This window comes from Lontra canadensis, unplaced genomic scaffold (genome assembly GCF_010015895.1).
Source record: "Lontra canadensis isolate GAN:19392208 unplaced genomic scaffold, GSC_riverotter_1.0 scaffold42, whole genome shotgun sequence".
NCBI lineage: Eukaryota > Metazoa > Chordata > Mammalia > Carnivora > Mustelidae > Lontra > Lontra canadensis.
This window is the reverse complement of record NW_022631036.1, coordinates 10,619,262-10,638,447: the sequence shown is the minus strand read 5'-3', so window position 1 is coordinate 10,638,447 and position 19,186 is coordinate 10,619,262. Positions and strand designations below refer to the sequence as shown.

Sequence of the window (19,186 nt, the reverse complement as noted above, 5' to 3'; positions counted from 1 at the left end):
AATAAAATCTTAAAAAAATTTTATTAGTAAAATGTACCCATCCCAGAGTGTAATCTGGGCAAGTACTATAAAATCTCCAGGAAAAACCAACACATGTATAAATATTTAACACAGGGAAGAAGATTAATAGTTTTTCAAATAATTATATGTGCTTTAATTGATCACCAAACCTAAAAAAGAAATAAGGAAAGATTTTTAAAATATGGGAGTAACCATTTTCAAAAGCATGTTAGGATATTAATATAACAATCTAGATTAATCAAGTTCACATAAGATTTACACAGGAAAACAAAAAAGCTTTAAAATAAGAAAACTTCAGAAACTGAATTAATGCCACTGAACTAACAGAGTGAAGAAGCTAGAAGACGTGCATTCAGGCAATGTGTTTGATCATCTTCAATATATATTCAGCTAAGGAAAAAATAAACAGTATTTTTCAAGTTTATAATCTAACTAAAGCTAAGATATTTATAAGGATCCCTCCTGATGCACAGTGAAGATAGTAATGTCTTCTATTACCACCACCATTAAATGATGCAAACCTAAAAAAAATAATATAAAGAAATACATAGTTGGGGGAGGTGGGGGGAGTAAGAAGGAGAAATTTGGATACAAACAAGGACAGAAGGAAGATCCTGTGAAGATACAGGGAGAAGAGAGCCATCAACCATGCAACAAGAGAAACCTCAGAAAAACATCAACCCTCCTGACACCTTGAATTTTGTCCTTTAATCCACCCAGTCTGTGATATGTGGTAATGACAGCGCTAGCAGACTAATACAAGTCACCTCTGAGACTCATTTGTTGAGTCCATATTTAAGTCAGGAAAGAGACTATCTTTCCAGCTAGTTGCTTAGCAAATGCCAACATTAACACTGCACTCCCATCTGCTCTTAAATAAAGAGGGACATTTCTCTACCCTGCATGGCATGGCAAACGCAGGAGAAAGATTCATCTTCCAAGAATGCTTCACAGTAAATCCTTAGAGCCAGATGGTTCTCCCAAACAAGAAGTATTAATGGAAGCTTAGGGCTTTTCTCCAATACGCAGGGACTAAAATCCTCCTCACTCAACTTACACCTGTGTGCTTCTGTGAAGATATTCTTCCAAGTTATATGTATGTTGGAGGAACCTTTTTCTGCATTCTATTGATGATAGGGGATTTGTCTGAATCAAGTATTTTAGATTATCTCATTGGCAATTTAGGAGACAGGATGTGTCATAATTGTGTTTTTGCAAAGTCCTGGAGATTTAAACTGTCCTTTAACTAAAAATTATTTTTCAGGACTTTGTGCCTATAAGAAAGATATCAAGCATTCCAAGGAATATTGTATGAGTTGTAATAGAGACTGACTCCAGCTTTGATGACTGCTGACTCATGTCTAAGCCTTACTCTCCCTTACCCCCCTGATTCCACAGAAAGCTGTCGTGTGTCTCATCTTTTGACTGGAATAAACCTGCTTCCTTCAGAGAAATTTTCTCCAGTCCTACTTCCAGCCACTATAAAAACCCAACACACTCCTTATGTCTTGCCCAAACCACCTGCTTGTGCCCTTCCAGTTCTCCCTGGAGTCTCTTGTGTAAGCAATAATATGCTTTCTATTGCATTCTCTTAGTGTGTAGAATATCATAATCCTGGTCATAATACCAAATTTTAGACAGGATCCATCCTAATTCTGCAGAGTAACACAAAGCACTATGAAACTTATTTTTAGATTTTTCAGCATATGAACTGAGGAAGAGCCACTGTTTTTTCTTAGTAGTTTATGGAGTAGAGAAAAATAAACTTAAAAACTGTATAGATAAGATTCAATTCCCATTTCTGCTCTTCAGCAGCTGTGTTAACTGGGATAACTATTTAGTTTATATTTATCTCAATTTCTTCATTTGAAGAAATGTGTGTAATAGTGCTGACTTGCAAAGTTTTTTAATGATTAAACCAAAAATATACAAATTAACCTTCTGGTGTAGTTCATGATATATAAGGCTCTGCATATGTTATTTTTAAATAGACCATTGTAATGCAAAATTAAAATAGTTTAAAGAAAATAGAAAATTATTTTATAATATTTACTTCTAGATAACAAATCATTATTCACAAGGCCTATTTTTAAATAAACCTAATTCCAAGAAGTATCTTAGAATTTCCAATGAGAAAAATGCTTAGTATCTTAAAATTTCCATGGTTATGCTTGTAATTTCTACTAACTAAAAATAAGTCAATGTTTTCAAATCATTACCAGTAAATGTTTTGGCTGTAAAATATCTCACTTTTTCAGTGTCGATGAACATGTGTTGTACCACTAACGTCTGCTTGTAAGGCTTGGCTTGTCTTAACTGTTGCATAAGACAATGGATTATTTAAGACTCCAGGAATATAGCTTAAGTGTTCAGCACAAGACATTCCTATGGTGGTCCAGTAGTTCATTAATAAAATTAGAGTGATGTGGGACAGTATTACCAAACAAAAGGTTGCTTGCAATGGAGTTTTGTAATAGCACAACTGTTTGTATATAGAATATATAATGCATATGATCAAATAGTTTACTTGTTAATCAGTAATCCAAGTACTATTTAAAAATAAAATATGAATCTCTCTACCTTTGAATTAATTTTTCCGTGCACCCAAAAACTCCCCTAAAAAATAGTCTAATAAAAAATGAACTAAAATGGGGCACCTGGGTGGCTTAGTGGGTTAAGCCTCTGCCTTCAGCTCAGGTCATGATCTCAGGGTCCTGGGATCAAGTCCCAGCATTGGGCTCTCTGCACAGCAAGGAGCCTTGCTTCCTCCTCTCTCTCTGCCTGCCTCTCTTCCTACTTCTGATCTCTCTCTCTGTCAAATAAATTAAAAATTAGAAAAAAAAATATTTAAAAAATGAACTAAAATAGGTTTGATGAGAAAAGTAACCTTTTTTGAATATAAGAAATTACATTATCACATTATAATCTTAAAAGATAATTGAGATGTTTTACTCTTTGCCTTCTTTTACTTGTTTTTAGACTCTAGTCTTATTACAATGACACTAAGTTGAATTATTAAATGTATGTTGCAGATTTGACTTACAGTATCCTTAGGGTTACAACAGAAAAACCAAAATAAGATAAATTGTATTTATGCATTCTTTAACATATTACCTTCATATATTGTCTTCCTTTTCTTTGTTTCCTTAATTCTAGTTTATTAAGTTGATACCATGTCCAATTGTTCTAGGTATCTCTCAAATAAATCTTTACTCTGGATTTGCATAGATAAAGATTTAGAAACTATGAACCAAGCTTCTGCAAAATACTCCTATCTTTCACAACTTTACTGTGCATACTCAGCAGAAGAATTTGTGTGTATGTGTGTGATCTGTGAAATGGAAAATAGTTCGTGTGTCAACTCTCTAGAAAAAGAAACATCTGATAATTAAAAATAAAATAATAATTGATTACATTTTCTAGGCTGGTAAGCCAGAGTGGAAAGTGAAATATTAGACTCATATTACTGTCTTTCTTTGAGCTGCTTTAACAACAACAACAAAAACATAAACTGGGAAACATAACAAAGATTTCTTTCTTTGTGAAGCTGCATATGCTATGTGTTTCCAAAATACAATAGTGGGATAGCATAGGATAAACATTCCCATTCCAAAAGGGAAAGGTAGGAAAGAAAAGAGTAACAAGTCCCACTGAGTCCAAAACCTATTAAGGCAACAAGATTATGACTTAAGGCTTGAAAACAATCCTTTTTTGGTTTGAAGAGCTGACTTCTAGACCCATTGGAATGGCAACATCACCCCTACATTTCAGGGGGAGGGACCTGCAGTGGTTCCCTGGCTAGCCCTTGCTTCCATGGTGTCTTTCTGTTTAGGTCTCATGACTCTAATGACAGAGGTCTCATGCCTCTACTGCCAGGGGTTTCATGCCCACCAATCTCTCAGTCTAAACTTTGGTATCTGGAGTCCCTGGTTTCACCAGTAACCTTGTCCTTTGAAATCTAGGTAGAGGCAGTGATGACCACTTACTTCTGCTAAGCACAACTCATGTCACAACTCTCTGCAGGAGTTCTACCCCTGGGGCACTGGGTGAGGTTACTCTCACCCACCTGAAGATGCTCCCCCTTTGAAACCACTTTATCTCTCACACCCTTGCATCCTAGGCTGATGACAGAAATGCAGCCCCGATGACCCTTGGGGCCCTTCTTCCATCTTCTTGGAAAATAACCTCCAGCTTCTGTTGAGATCATATTAATCTCCTCATCAAACAATAGCTTGGTAATACCCTTAGCGTCCTCATCTTTTTGTAATATGAATAGGCTGAGAATTTTCCAAATCTTTAACTTCTGCTTCTGTTTTGCTCAACAGTATCATCTCTTAGTCATTTCTCTCTCCTCACATCCTGCTTTAAACAGTCAGGAGGAGGCAAGTCACACCTTCAACACTTTACTGAAGATTTCCTCAACTACATATTCAATTTTATTGCTCCCAAAATCTATAGTCCACAAAACACCGAGATATGAATACAATTCAACCAAGTTCTTTCCCACTATATAACAAAGATAACATTTCATCCTGTTTTATTTTATTTTTTAAAGATTTGTCTATTTATTTATTCATTCATTTATTTATTTATTTGAGAGAGCAAGAGAGAGAGTGCACGAATAGAGGGGATGGACAAAGGGAGAGGGAGAAGCAGACTCCCCACTGAGCAGGGAGCCCTGAAGATTCAGGGCTCAATCCCAGGACCCTGGGACCACAACCCAAGTGGAAGGCAGGCACTTAACTGAACCACCCAGGTGCTCCATCCTTTCCTCCGTTTTTTTTTTTTTTTTTTTAAGATTTTATTTATTTACTTGACAGACAGAGATCACAAGTAGGCAGAGAGGCAGGCAGAGAGAAATGGGGAAGCAGGCTCCCTGCTGAGCAGAGAGCCCAATGCAGGGCTCCATCCCAGGACCCTGGGATCATGACCTGAACCTAAGAGAGAGGCTTTAACCCACTGAACCACCCAGGCGCCCCCTTTCCTCAAGTTTTAAATAAAATGTTTCTTATATCCATCCGAGATCTCATCCAAATAGACTTTGTGGGAAAGCTCTACCAACATCTGCTCACAATTATTTAGGTATTCTTTAAGAAGATTAAGGTTTTATCTACATTTCTCTTTTTCTTTCAGAGTCTTCACAGAATCACCCTTACCTCTCTCTGCTCATGGTGGTGTTTTTCCCAGCACACACTTCAGACTCTGCCAGTTTCTGTTACCCAGTTCCACAGCCACTTCCACATTTTTAGATATTTGTTGTAACAGCAGAGCTTCTGTTAGCAATTACTATCTTAGCTTGTTTGGGTTGCTACAACAAAAACACCTTAGCCTAGGCAGCTTACAAACAACAGAAACTTACTTCTCAACAGTTCTAGAAGCTGGAAATTCCAGCATTAAGGTACTGGCAGACTCAGTGTCTGGGGAGAATCCACTTCCTAGACCATAGACAGCCATTTTCCTGCTGTATCTCATGGTTGAAGAGGTAAGGGAGGAGCTCTCTTGAGTCTCTTTTACAGGGGCATTAATCCCATTCGTGGAGGCTACACCCTCATTACCTTACCTCTTCCCAAGGTTATACACCTCCAGGTACCATCATATTGCGAGTTAGGATTTAAACATAATGAATTTTTGTTTCTTTTTCACGTGTTTATTTAAATTCTAGTTATTAACATACAGTGTACTATTAGTTTCAGGAGTAGAATTCAGTGAGTCCTCACTACGTACAACACTCGGTGCTTGTCACGAGTGCCCTCCTTAATACTCATCCATTTCGCGCACTACCCACCCACATTCCGCCCCCACCCCCCAGCAACTCTGTTTGGTCTCTATAGTTAAGAGTTTCTTATGGTGTGCTTCCCTCTCTCTCTCTCTCTCTCTCTTTTTTTTTTTTTTTTCCTTTTCCCTATGTTTATCTGTTAAACATATGAATTTGAGAGGGACAGAAACATTCATCCTGTTAGAACCACTGTCTGCTCAGTAAACATGTTAAAGAACTTTAAAACTTTTTTTTTTCTTTTTTTTAATGCAAAGCTATCTTTCTGCCTCTTTGTGATAAGAATCCAATGAGGGATACTTATGTTTAAGTTGTCATAACTTGTGCTTGGAAAGTGGAGCCATTAACCAGAACTAGAAGCTATCTATCTACTGGTGATTATAAGAATTCTGATATTTCTTGATGAAGAATAAGGAAAAGAAGGTTTTTTACCTCCACTGTGGTCAAAAAGCTTGTTGTGTCCTGTGAAGTTAGAGAATTTTTTCAAATAAAATTTTTATACTCTAGAATTTATGCATCTTTTTTTTTTAAGATTTTTATTTATTTATTTGACAGAGATCACAAGTAGGCAGAGAAGCAGGTGGGGGGTGGGTGGGGGGGGGGGGGCAGACTCCCTGCTGAGCAGAGCAGGACTCTGGGATCAGGACCTGAGCGGAAGGCAGAGGCTTTAACCCACTGAGCCACCCAGGCGCCCCAGTATGCATCTGTCTTTTAAAACAAAATAAAAATTATATATGATTAACAGTGAAGCATTATATTAAAAAAAAAAGGATTTGGCATATAATTTGAAAATCCTTTCCCCCAAGAATACTTAAATTCTAGATACTTACCTTTTGGACTATTTATTATTCCAAGCCTTATTAATCAGTGCATGCCACAACTGACATTTTTATGAGAAGAAATTTTTAAGACACAAAGACATATTCCATCTACACAAAAATCTGAAAATATTCTGAGAGCAACAATTTATAGGTTTTTAAATAGGGACACTATTATTCCAACATTTAAATGTCATGAAGATATTAGCTATTTTCAAAGATATTGAAAGTTTTATAAAAGAACCTTACACCTTAGTTCCTATCATTACCATTCCATAAACCTCAAAAAGAAATATTTCCATAAAAAAGGAGGCCATTATATTTGGTAGGTTTTCTTGCAGCAAGAGATATATATTATAGAGATAATCCTTATTTACACTGAATTATGAAGAAAAGAAAAACAACATTTTGTGAAGGAAATCATTATGTAAATGAAATGTTGACTATTAGATGTGTCTTATTTCTAGTATTTTCTTATCAAGCATTTAATGTTAGTTTAGTTATTTAAATCAATTAGGGTAGTTTATGCCAAGCAGGCATATTTAATATTCCATGTATTTAAACTGAGTAGAAAATAGCATCTTCATGTTTTTTAAATTGTACAGACCTTTTTAATCTTAGTCCACTTTATTGTGACCTATTTACCTCCTCACCATATATGAAAAATGATAGTAGGTGTATGTGAATTACTTTTTAAACATCATATGAGACTGAGGTAATTAAAGAAAACTGACCAATTTTCTGGTTATTTACCAACTATACAGCTGTTGTGCTGTCTTCCTTAATCAATTAGTTCCTGCAGGAGTCAAGCCATTATGGTCACCCTGCAAAAGCAGGGAGCCCTGTCCCTAAAATTTGATTGACATGTCAAGAGTAGTGATACAGGGGTGCCTGGGCGACTCAGTCAGTTAAGCATCCAACTCCTAATTTCAGCTCAGGTCATGATCTCAGGGCTGTGAAACTGAGCCTAGAGTCATGCTGCACACCCAGCTTGAGATTCTCTCTCTCTCCCTCTCCCTCTGTCCTTTCCCCAGCTCATGCTCTCCTCTCTCTCTCTCTCTTCCTGAATGAATAAATAAGATCTTAAAAAAAAAAAAAAAAAAGTAGTGATATGGGCAGGGGTCTCAAGGAGGTCTGAAGTGTCTGGAGAATACTAGAAAAAGAGGCTGGCTCAGGAGTTTTTATTGTGGTTAAGGGTGTGCGGTAGGGGTGAGGTGGGGGCTTCCATGGTTCCCTGCAGGTTCTACAGGAGAGAGCTCTAGGCTTTCATATTAGCTCACCCAGATGTGGACACAGAGGTTGGAGAGGGATGATGTTTAAATTTGTCAGCAGGTAAACACTGGAAAAGGGAGTGAGATTCCTGCTTGGTCACTCATCTGTGAGCAGTTGTCTTGGTAGTTTGAATGATCACCTAATAAAAGCAAAGACATTCTTATTTTGTGAGTCATTATTAAAATTGAATCATTTCAATAGTGTACCATTTCATTAATAAATTAAGAAGACATAGTGTGTGAAGTATTTAGAGTGGTAATAATACTTAACATTTTTGAAGTATTTTGTTTTCCGTGAAGTACTTTTCTATCAGGAACCATATTATATTCTTTGAATTTCTTAAGGCATAATATTATTCATATTTTAGAATATTAAAAATATTATATCTGCATAGAAAGTAGCTTCTTTAATATCCTACTAACTAGAATAAAAACATATTTCTTGTATCTTGAAAGGTTCTTGATTTATAAATAAATTTAGTCTCAATTCATATTTTGTTTTCCATCTCCCAAGATAATATGGTAGGGGTTAGAAAAGGGTTATATTATGAAGATCTGGCAATATTAAGAATTATGTAACCACACTAAATTAGTGCAAGACTACAAAGTTATTTACATACTAAATTTGATTACTCCATTCACAAAGTAATTAAATGCAATCCAGAAAAATTTTGATTTAGATAAACTTTAATGTTGGTTCAGTAGCGTTGGAATAATAATGATGACAACACCACCACCAACAAAAATACTATTTTTTTTCTGGAGGTAGACACTTTTATTCTGAAGCTCATATGAAAAATATAAACATTCAATGATAACTGTGAAATATTGAAAATAAAATTAAATGTTGGGAACTAGGATAACATACCATAAAGTCTGTAAAATTAAAACACTATATTGGTGACCTGTAAAAAGTTATATATTTGGAACAAACTAAAACATCAAATACAAGTACATGGAAATTTACTGTACACAAAGGTGGCACTTCAAATCACTGAGGAAAATTATATTTTAACCAAAAGTTTGAAAATAACAGTATAGTCATTTGGACACAATGACAGCTGAATCAAAATATAACTGCTTATACCCCTACATAAAACAAATTGGAGCAAAGATCTAAGTGTTAAGATAGATTTGGTATTATTAAAAAAAAAAACCCTGGGTATATTTTATTATATCCTAAATGTTGGGAAAGCTTTTGAATTCTTACCCAAAATCTAGATGCAATTTTTTTATTGCTGTTTTATATTATATAAAAATAAAACAGAAACTTTTGCATGACCAAAAACCAAATAAACAAAAGGGCAATGTCCAAGAAAAGGAGTAACTGGGAAAAAATCTTGTATGATATTCACAAATAAAACATTAATATTTCTCATACAAAATAAATCTAAAGTAATATGTAAGTATAAAAAATTCAAGGGGAGCCTGGGTGGCTCAGTAGGTTAAAGCCTCTGCCTTTGGTTCAGGTCATGATCCCAGGGTCCTGGGATCGAGCCCCGCGTTGGGCTCTCTGCTCTGCAGGGAGCCTGTTTCCTCCCCTCTCTGCCTGCCTCTCTGCCTGCTTGTGATCTCTCTCTCTCTGTCAAATAAATAAAATCTTAAAAAAAAAAAAATTCAAAAGACATAGAAAATGAAGAAAAGGCAAAGTTCACACACACACAAATATGCTCATCTTCCTACTGATTACAAATATATGCTGCATCTATGAGTGCATATATGTACACATATGTATGTATATATCCACGAATATATTTATAGGTGTATTTACACAATTAACAGAAATAGCATACTATGAAATTAGAGTTTTAATTTTCATTCAGGACACAAAGAATATCTCATGATGCAAAAGATATAGTTTGTGGAATTGGAAATGTGACAGCAATTTATTCATGATTTATGCTATCAAGTTCTGCCTCAGTATAATCTCATGCATAAATAATACCTACACTTGATAATGGAGTGGTGAAGGACTGCTAGACATACTTGGCACAGTGGCCAGATAGATCTTTTTCATGATGTACAACTTAGGTGGTATAATCACGTACCTTTTCTTCAGTACTTTAGTCTCAGAAACAGCCTGATAAAAAGTCAGAAACTATTTCTCTATAGAATAGTTACTTGCTAAAATGTGGCTTTGTCTACAAACCCTAAGGAATTCTATTGACTTTCTCCTCTAGCGTCCAAAACAGGTTCAGATGTGGCCTCCCTATCAAGTTCACATGCTGAGCTCTGTTGTATATAACATATAAGGACCAAGTTTCTAGTACAGACACATTTGTACTAGACACAGGCAAGACATGTTGACCAGCTTCATCTTTTCTACCTCCACACAAATCTAGAAGCAGAAATATAGTACAGAAATATAGCACAGAAATATAGCTTCCTATTTTAAGTGACCAACTTAAGTACTTTGTTTTCTTTTTAAAGGTTAACAAATGTGAGCTTCTTCCATGTCCTTCACTCTAGTAAGAGAAATCCTTATGCCCCATGTTTACTGAATAGGAAAGACTCTATGGAATGGTGTATTCAACTTTTCCTCTCTGTGGTGTGCCTATCGTCAAAACACCTAGCCTGGGGAACGTGATGATAATGGCTGTCTAGATTTTTTCAGCATGGCATAGAAATATGGTGGGTCAGTGATCTGGAAAGACACTGAGATGCTTGAGGGTGAGGTTCTGGAAATGGTGTAGTTATTAGTGACCTTATGGTGTAGATTAAGACCATGGAAACTAGTTTAGTTTAGGGAAGGAAAGCATGATTGAATGGAGGAGCACAAAGATCCAAGAGACCAGAGTGTTGACTATTTTGAACCAATCTTGTATAGGGATATTAAAGTGATTGTAAATAATGACAGGAATAGTACTTCAGGAGTGAAATACCATCAATAGAGTCAATAATTACTTTTAAAATGTGGGGCGGAATGACTCCCAAATTAGTAGTGGACAGGAACAATCATGTTAAAGTCTAATAACATTTGTTTTTCAAATGAGAAGAGAGCTTTGACGAAATAAGAAGAAATATTTACAGAGTGGCCTTGAGATGCAAAACAAATACAAACTTCACTTGAAATAATTTGGGGGAAATGAGTGTCCTCTGGAGACAAGCATGTTTGAGTAGTTCACTAAGTGGAAATAATAAGTTGGAAAGAAGTTGAATATTTAAAAATATATACTAATGATATATCATTAATTCCAGCACAAGCAATAAAATGGTTTGGGTGGATATTGAGGAATGTGTACTAGAGTCAATTTCAGGAAAAGTCTATAGGAGAAGTGTTTGGTTCTAGTAGTCCAGGAAATTAAGTGATCATAGTAAGTCATAGTTTTTAGCAAGAAATTTTGAACCTACTATCAGCCAGATCAGTGTTTGAGCTTCTGGTATGGACAAGAATCATGGTTTTATGACCTCCATTGCTACAGTGGCTGTTTGGTGGAGTTATTTACAAAGACTAGGCCTCAGTAGGGTTGATAAAGTAAACTTACAGAGGAATTCTATTCATGAATCCCAGAGGCTGGACGTGTTGTAGCAGTTTGAGTAAGCATTTAAAAATAGAGTTGTCGGGGCACCTGGGTGGCTCAGTGGTTTAAAGCCTCTGCCTTCAGCTCGGGTCGTGATACAGGGTCCTGGGATTGAGCCCCGCATTGGGCTCTCTGCTCAGCGGGAAGCCTGCTTCCTCCTCTCTCTCTCTCTCTGCCTGTCTCTCTGCCTACTTGTGATCTCTGTCTGTCAAATGAATAAATAAAATCTTAAAAAAAAAAAATAGAGTTGTCATGGGGCACCTGGGTGGCTCAGTGGGTTAAGCCTCCGCCTTCGGCTCAGGTCATGATCTCAGGGTCCTGGGATCAAGCCCCGCAGAGGGCTCTCTGCTCAGTGGGGAGCCTGCTTCCCCCTCTCTCTCTGCCTACTTGTGATCCCCGTCTCTCAAGTAAATAAATAAAATCTAAATATATATATATATATATATATATATATATATATATATATATATATATATATATTTAGTTGTGATGGTGCTTGGTTAGCTCAGGCGATTAAGCATCAGGTCATGATTTTGGCTCAGATCATGGTCTCAGGGTCATGACTTCAAGCCCTGTGTTGGGCTCCTCACTGGGTATAGAACCTACTTAAGAGTCTCTCTCTCCCTCTCCCTCTGCCACCCAACCCTGTCTCTCTACCTCTCTGAAAAAAAAATGTGAATGTCAACTAAGAACTAAGTTAGAGGGTTTCATTCTGAGTTATTGGCATTAATTTCACATCTCTATCATTTACTGACCTATGTAGGGATCACTAACCACAGTGATCATCTCAAGTAGTCCATCTGCATCTTTAATTCCTAGATATTTTAAATTGGATCATATGGGTCTATACAAACCATCTATTAATAAAAAGTATCTCTATAATTGCTTTTAAAAAGTGTGAATCTCTTGGCATATGAAAATTCTGCCTTACTTAGAACAATTTACGAACACCTCTTTTATTTGAGACAAGAAGCCACTGAGATTAAATATTTGTAATTAATATACAAATACCTATATGAGAAATTAAAATAATTTAATTTGTTTTCTTACTGAAATTGATTTCCTTACATTATATCAGAATCATATAGGCTACAGGCAGATCCCATTAGCCCACACTTGGGATCTTCACAGTTGGATGCTCTCCTATTTTTCCCAGTCAAGTGTCCAGCTCTCTCATTACAAGTCTGATTCCATTGGCACCCCAAATCTACTGGTTCTTATCTTCTGGTTCTTATATTCTTATAAAAACCACTTTCTTTAAGGCCTCCCAAATCTTTCGTCATTCCCTTTCCTCCTTCTAGGTAGTCTATATAATGCACTGTGGTCAGTCTTGATTGAAACATTTTTATTTATTTGTATTCTTCTTGGGTATACTTTCCCCCTTTCTCTGAATCTCTAATTGATTATCATAGTTCAAGACCTAGGTAATTCCTCATTATTCACAATCTGTTTCCAAATTCCAACAACATGTATTGAAATTTGTAAAATGTTGTGATCCGTGTTATTCATTTGTCTGCTGCTTTAAAGTTCTAGTTAACTGTGTCTTAATGGGTATGACAGTATATTAAATGAAAAGGACTTCAGGTGCCCATGGACTTGAAGTTCATGCCTTCACATATATATAGTTATTTGTTAAATTGATAAATGCATATTTAAGAATACATGAGTGATCGTAATTATTGTCTTGTCTAGAATTCTATATTTATCTTCCCTGTACATCTTTTTTCTATTATTTTTAACAGAGGGCTTAAACCAAAAATTTGGACACAGACTTGTTAAGGTTCATATTCACAATTTTAATTTCTGTTTTTGTAACACATAATTTATACTCAAAAATTCAAGCTATGGACATCTTTACAGCAAAAACTGTGTAAAGGAAAATGTCCAGCATTGTATTAACTGATCCTACTGTTAAAGAAACAATCATACCAAGCAAGATGAATAGCTGAACTGGATTTTATTTTGATACTAATGCTAGCAATAAGGAAGAGAGCATAGACAAGGATACTACTGAAATAAAAGGCAGGAGAGTTTTAAGAAGGAAGTAGTTTTACTGCTTAAAGCAAGATGCCCACTAACGTTAGACTCTTAGCCTTCCCCAGAAACTGAGAGATAGGGCACTATCCCCCTTGATGATTACACTTCAAAGGGATGGCCCCAGGTTCTTCAGAAAGACAGTCTTGGATTGTAACACTGAGAAAAAGCTTTTAAAAATAGTGAAATCTTGTAAGGGCACAGAAAAAAAAAATGACAAGTTTTCTAAAGAAAAGGATCCTGGAAAAATGAGATAAGGGACCTAGAGTCAGAAAGAAACCTGTCTAAAGTTAGGTCAAGTTGAGAATGTCAAGGTCATTTTGGTCTTTATTCATTTAAGGGCAATATACATACTTTAGGTGCAATTATCTTTCTATAAAAGAATTCTACTTCAAGTAGAATTATATATATTATATATTAATGTTATTCATATATAATATGACATTATATAGGAATATATATTAATAGTAATTATATATTATATTCTTCAATGAAAAGCAGCAGAATCTAAGTTCAGAGAGAGAAACTAAGAAAAAAGAATGCATTGTTCAGTGGGATAAAATTTTAAAACATAAAGTTTCTTTTAAAACTTTAATTCATATGATATTTATTAAAAACAGCATATTATGCATTCTGATATCAACTTTGGAACCAATTAAATTACATGAACCTTATTATTTGTTTTCCTCAGAGACTTTAAGATCAATGTTCCATCCATAGCCCATTAGGGATAAATGTTTTACACATCTTTTCAGTAACTGTGTTGGTAGCTGAAGCATGTGAAAATTTTACTATTGGGAACTTTAAAATAAGTGGAAAAAAAAATACATCTACAAAGAAATATTTGAAGGGAAAATTCCTTCAAATTGGACCTTTCTACTATCACAAGGTTTTTGGGTCCAAAAGATATGTGTGAATATACTAAAAATTTGTTTTGAGTTAGGAAATATGAAAATTATAATTTAGGAAATAAATAACATGGCTATATTTAAAATAACCAGTAGTTGTATTAAACACTGTAAAATTTACTTCTTGATATCTTGAAACTACTAAGATTTTTAAATGAAATTTTTCACAAATACTGTGCAGAGTAGCAGAATCAGATGCCATTTACCTCATTTGAAATATAAAAATATAGGCACAAATAATGGAGGAATTTTCAATATAACCAAGATTCTAATATAACTAAATGGAATATTTTTAATTCTGTAATGGTCTGACTTGGGGACACCTGTTTTATTAAGCAGTTTGGGGACAGTTATTTTAAAATTCTATATACTAGATTATATATATTTATATATGTATATGCACACAATACATATACAAACATATGTTTGTATATATAGACAAACATATAGTGTTTGGTCCGTAATGCTCACTTTTTTTTGTTTTTAACAAGTAGTTGACTTCTAATCTACAGACATTTACTTGAATTTTAGAAATGAAATGTATTCAACAGTAGTGCATTACAGCAAATATATAAAATGTGATTTATTTCTCCATCTAGAGGTTCAGCTGGTTTCTTTTGTCTTCATCAGTTCAGGCACTTTTCGACTATTCAAGGTATTCCTTCCACTTTCTTTTTCTATATTATATTTTTAACTTCACCAATTATTTATTTTTCCTTCAAAGAAAGGATACTGTATATTTTTCATTCAACAGCACTAATTTACACTGATAAAAATTTGAATTAGCAAGTGGATACTTACACATAGCAGATAAAATGAGCATTGAATGTATAGTTTTTATAAGTCCTTTTTTTATACTAGGACTCCCTTTCTTACACAGAAGTAGAAGCTTTATGGTCTGCATTTCTTGTGCCTTATAGCAGCACTACAAATCTTAAAAGATACTATTCACTGGAACAAACCCCATAATTAAATAGTTGTATATGCAAAACTCACTTGAGAAAAGGTTCTCAAGGCTCTAGAAAAGATTCATGATAATTAGGAAAGTGAAGCACAAGCGGGATTTATTATTAAAAACAATAAATTAGGAAATTGAGCCATGTTACCCTGATATTCTATAGAATAGAATTTAGTCACAGAAATATATGTGATGTCTTAGATATCAAGTTAAATTATATTTTAATCATTGCAAGGCATTATTTTTTATTGATGTCATGGAATTATGACAATTATGTAAACACAAAAATAAAATATGTTTTAAAGTATCAATTAAATAGTCCACATATCTCTAGTATGATTATAATTTAACCTAAATATGATATATCTATTTGGAAGAAAATACAGTTTTGGCATTAAATGAAAGGGGAAAACTAGTAATATATTTAGGTACATATTCCTCTGCAGCATTTGTACTCTAAAAGGTACTTTTAGTTGTGCATTTTATGTCTAGGTAACAAATTTCTAATTGATTAAGCTACAACTTTACACTCCCTGTGGGGCACAGGTGAAAAAACTTATAGTGTCATATTCCTTCTGTTTCAAATTAGCTTTTTCCCATTATTCTGGTGTATATCATCAAGATTTCCCATATGTGATTAAGCAGTTTGTCCTCCCTATAAGACTCATGTAGAAACAAAAATAAAGTGAGAATATTCACTGTATAAATATGTTCTATAACATTGTGGATTTTAAGTACCTTAAGGGGATTAAAGGGGATAAGCTCATTTAACTGGGATATAAATTTTCTATATTCACATGAGTAACTATATTTTCTAAATTTTACTACCAGACTGATGCAAATACTACTGGTATTTTAAAAAAAGGGGGCCACTTGATCTCTATAGGCTAAATATAGTTTAAAAATTAATTTATTCTCAAGGTTCTAGCCTGGTTCGAAAAAGGCATGGAAGATATTAGAGAAACCCTCTCGGGAGATATAAAAACCCTTTCTGGAGAAATAAAAGAACTAAAATCTAATCAAGTTGAAATAAAAAAAGCTATAAATGAGGTGTAATCAAAAATGGAGGCTCTCACTGCTAGGATAAATGAGGCAGAAGAAAGAATTAGTGATATAGAAGACCAAATGACAGAGAATAAAGAAGCTGAGCAAAAGAGGGACAAACAACTACTGGACCACGAGGGCAGAATTCGAGAGATAAGGGACACCATAAGACGAAACAACATTAGAATAATTGGGATTCCAGAAGAAGAAGAAAGAGAGAGGGGAGCAGAAGGTATATTGGAGAGAATTATTGGAGAGAATTTCCCCAATATGGCAAAGGGAACAAGCATCAAAATCCAGGAGGTTCAGAGAAACCCCCTCAAAATCAATAAGAATAGGTCCACACCCCGTCACCTAATAGTCAAATTTACAAGTCTTAGTGACAAAGAGAAAATCCTGAAAGCAGCCCGGGTGAAGAAATCTGTAACATACAATGGTAAAAATATTAGATTGGCAGCAGACTTATCCACAGAGACCTGCCAGGCCAGAAAGAGCTGGCATGATATATTCAGAGTACTAAACGAGAAAAACATGCAGCCAAGAATACTATATCCAGCTAGGCTATCATTGAAAATAGAAGGAGAGATTAAAAGCTTCCAGGACAAACAAAAACTGAAAGAATTTGCAAACACCAAGCCAGCTCTACAGGAAATATTGAAAGGGGTCCTCTAAGCAAAGAAAGAGCCTAAAAGTAGTAGATCAGAAAGGAACAGAGGCAATATACAATAACAGTCACCTTACAAGCAATACAATGGCACTAAATTCATATCTCTCAATAGTTACTCTGAATGTTAATGGGCTAAATGCCCCAATCAAAAGACACAGGGTATCAGAATGGATAAAAAAACAAAACTCATCTATATGTTGCCTACAAGAAACTCATTTGAAACCCGAAGACACCTTCAGATTTAAAGTGAGGGGGTGGAAAAGAATTTACCATGCTAATGGACATCAGAAGAAAGCAGAAGTGGCAATCCTTATATCAGATCACTTAGATTTTAAACCAAAGACTATAATAAGAGATGAAGAAGGACACTGTATCATACTCAAAGGATCTGTGCAACAAGAAGATCTAACAATTGTAAATATCTATGCCCCTAACGTGGGAGCAGCCAACTATATAAACCAATTAATAACAAAATCAAAGAAACACATCGACAATCATACAATAATAGTAGGGGACTTTAACACTCCCCTCACTGAAATGGACAGATCATCCAAGCAAAAGATCAACAAGGAAATAAAGGCCTTAAATGACACACTGGACCAGATGGATATCACAGATATATTCAGAACATTTCATCCCAAAGCAACAGAATACACATTCTTCTCTAGTGCCCATGGAACATTCTCCAGAATAGATCACATCCTTGGTCCTAAATCAGGTCTCAACCGGTATCAAAAGATTGGGATCATTTCCTGCATATTTTCAGACCACAATGCTCTGAAGCTAGAACTCAATCGCAAGAGGAAATTTGGAAAGAACCCAAATACATGGAGACTAAGCAGCATCCTTCTAAAGAATGAATGGGTCAACCAGGAAATTAAAGAAGAATTGAAAAAAGTCATGGAAACAAATGATAAAGAAAATACAACGGTTCAAAATCTGTGGGACACAACAAAGGCAGTCCTGAGAGGAAAATATATAGCAGTACAAGCCTTTCTCAAGAAATAAGAAAGGTCTCAGGTACACAACCTAACCCTACACCTAAAGGAGCTGGAGAAAGACCAAGAAAGAAACCCTAAACCCAGCAGGAGAAGAGAAATCATAAAGATCAGAGCAGAAATCAATGAAATAGAAACCAAAAAAACAATAGAACAAATCAACGAAACTAGGAGCTGGTTCTTTGAAAGAATTAATAAGATTGATAAACCTCTGGCCAGACTTATCAAAAAGAAAAGAGAAAGGACCCAAATAAATAAAATCATGAATGAAAGAGGAGAGATCACAACTAACACCAAAGAAATACAGACAATCATAAGAACATATTATGAGCAACTCGATGCCAACAAATTTGACAATCTGGAAGAAATGGATGCATTCCTAGAGACATATAAACTACCACAACTGAACCAGGAAGAAATAGAAAGCCTGAACAGACCCATAACCAGTAAGGAGATTGAAACAGTCATCAAAAATCTCCAAACAAACAAAAGCCCAGGGCCAGACGGCTTCCCGGGAGAATTCCACCAAACATTTAAAGAAGAACTAATTCCTATTCTCCTGAGACTGTTCCAAAAAATAGAAATGGAAGGAAAACTTCCAAACTCATTTTATGAGGCCAGCATCACCTTGATCCCCAAACCAGACAAGGATCCCATCAAAAAAGAGAACTACAGACCAATATCCTTGTTGAACACAGATGCGAAAATTCTCACCAAAATACTAGCCAATAGGATTCAACAGTACATTAAAAGGATTATTCACCACGACCAAGTGGGATTTATTCCAGGGCTGCAAGGTTGGTTCAACATCCGCAAATCAATCCATGTGATACAACACATTAATAAAAGAAAGAACAGGAACCATATGATACTCTCCATAGATGCTGAAAAAGCATTTGACAAAGTACAGCATCCCTTCCTGATCAAAACTCTTCAAAGTGTAGGGATAGAGGGCACATACCTCAATATTATCAAAGCCATCTATGAAAAACCCACTGCAAATATCATTCTCAATGGAGAAAAACTGAAAGCTTTTCCTCTAAGGTCAGGAACACGGCAGGGATGTCCGTTATCACCACTGCTATTCAACATAGTACTAGAAGTCCTAGCCTCAGCAATCAGACAACAAAAAGAAATTAAAGGCATCCAAATCGGCAAAGAAGAAGTCAAACT

The 19,186-nt window shown here is 35.2% G+C and overlaps 1 long non-coding RNA gene across 1 annotated transcript in view; it reads right to left on the bottom strand.

Moving 5' to 3' along the window:
• The window catches only part of LOC116875600, a 77,119-nt gene that overhangs the window by 54,445 nt on the left and 3,488 nt on the right, over positions 1-19,186 (bottom strand). Inside the window, exon 2 of the long non-coding RNA XR_004384233.1 lies at positions 7,366-7,436. This is a non-coding gene — a long non-coding RNA (uncharacterized LOC116875600). The remainder of the gene's footprint in view (positions 1-7,365; positions 7,437-19,186) is intronic.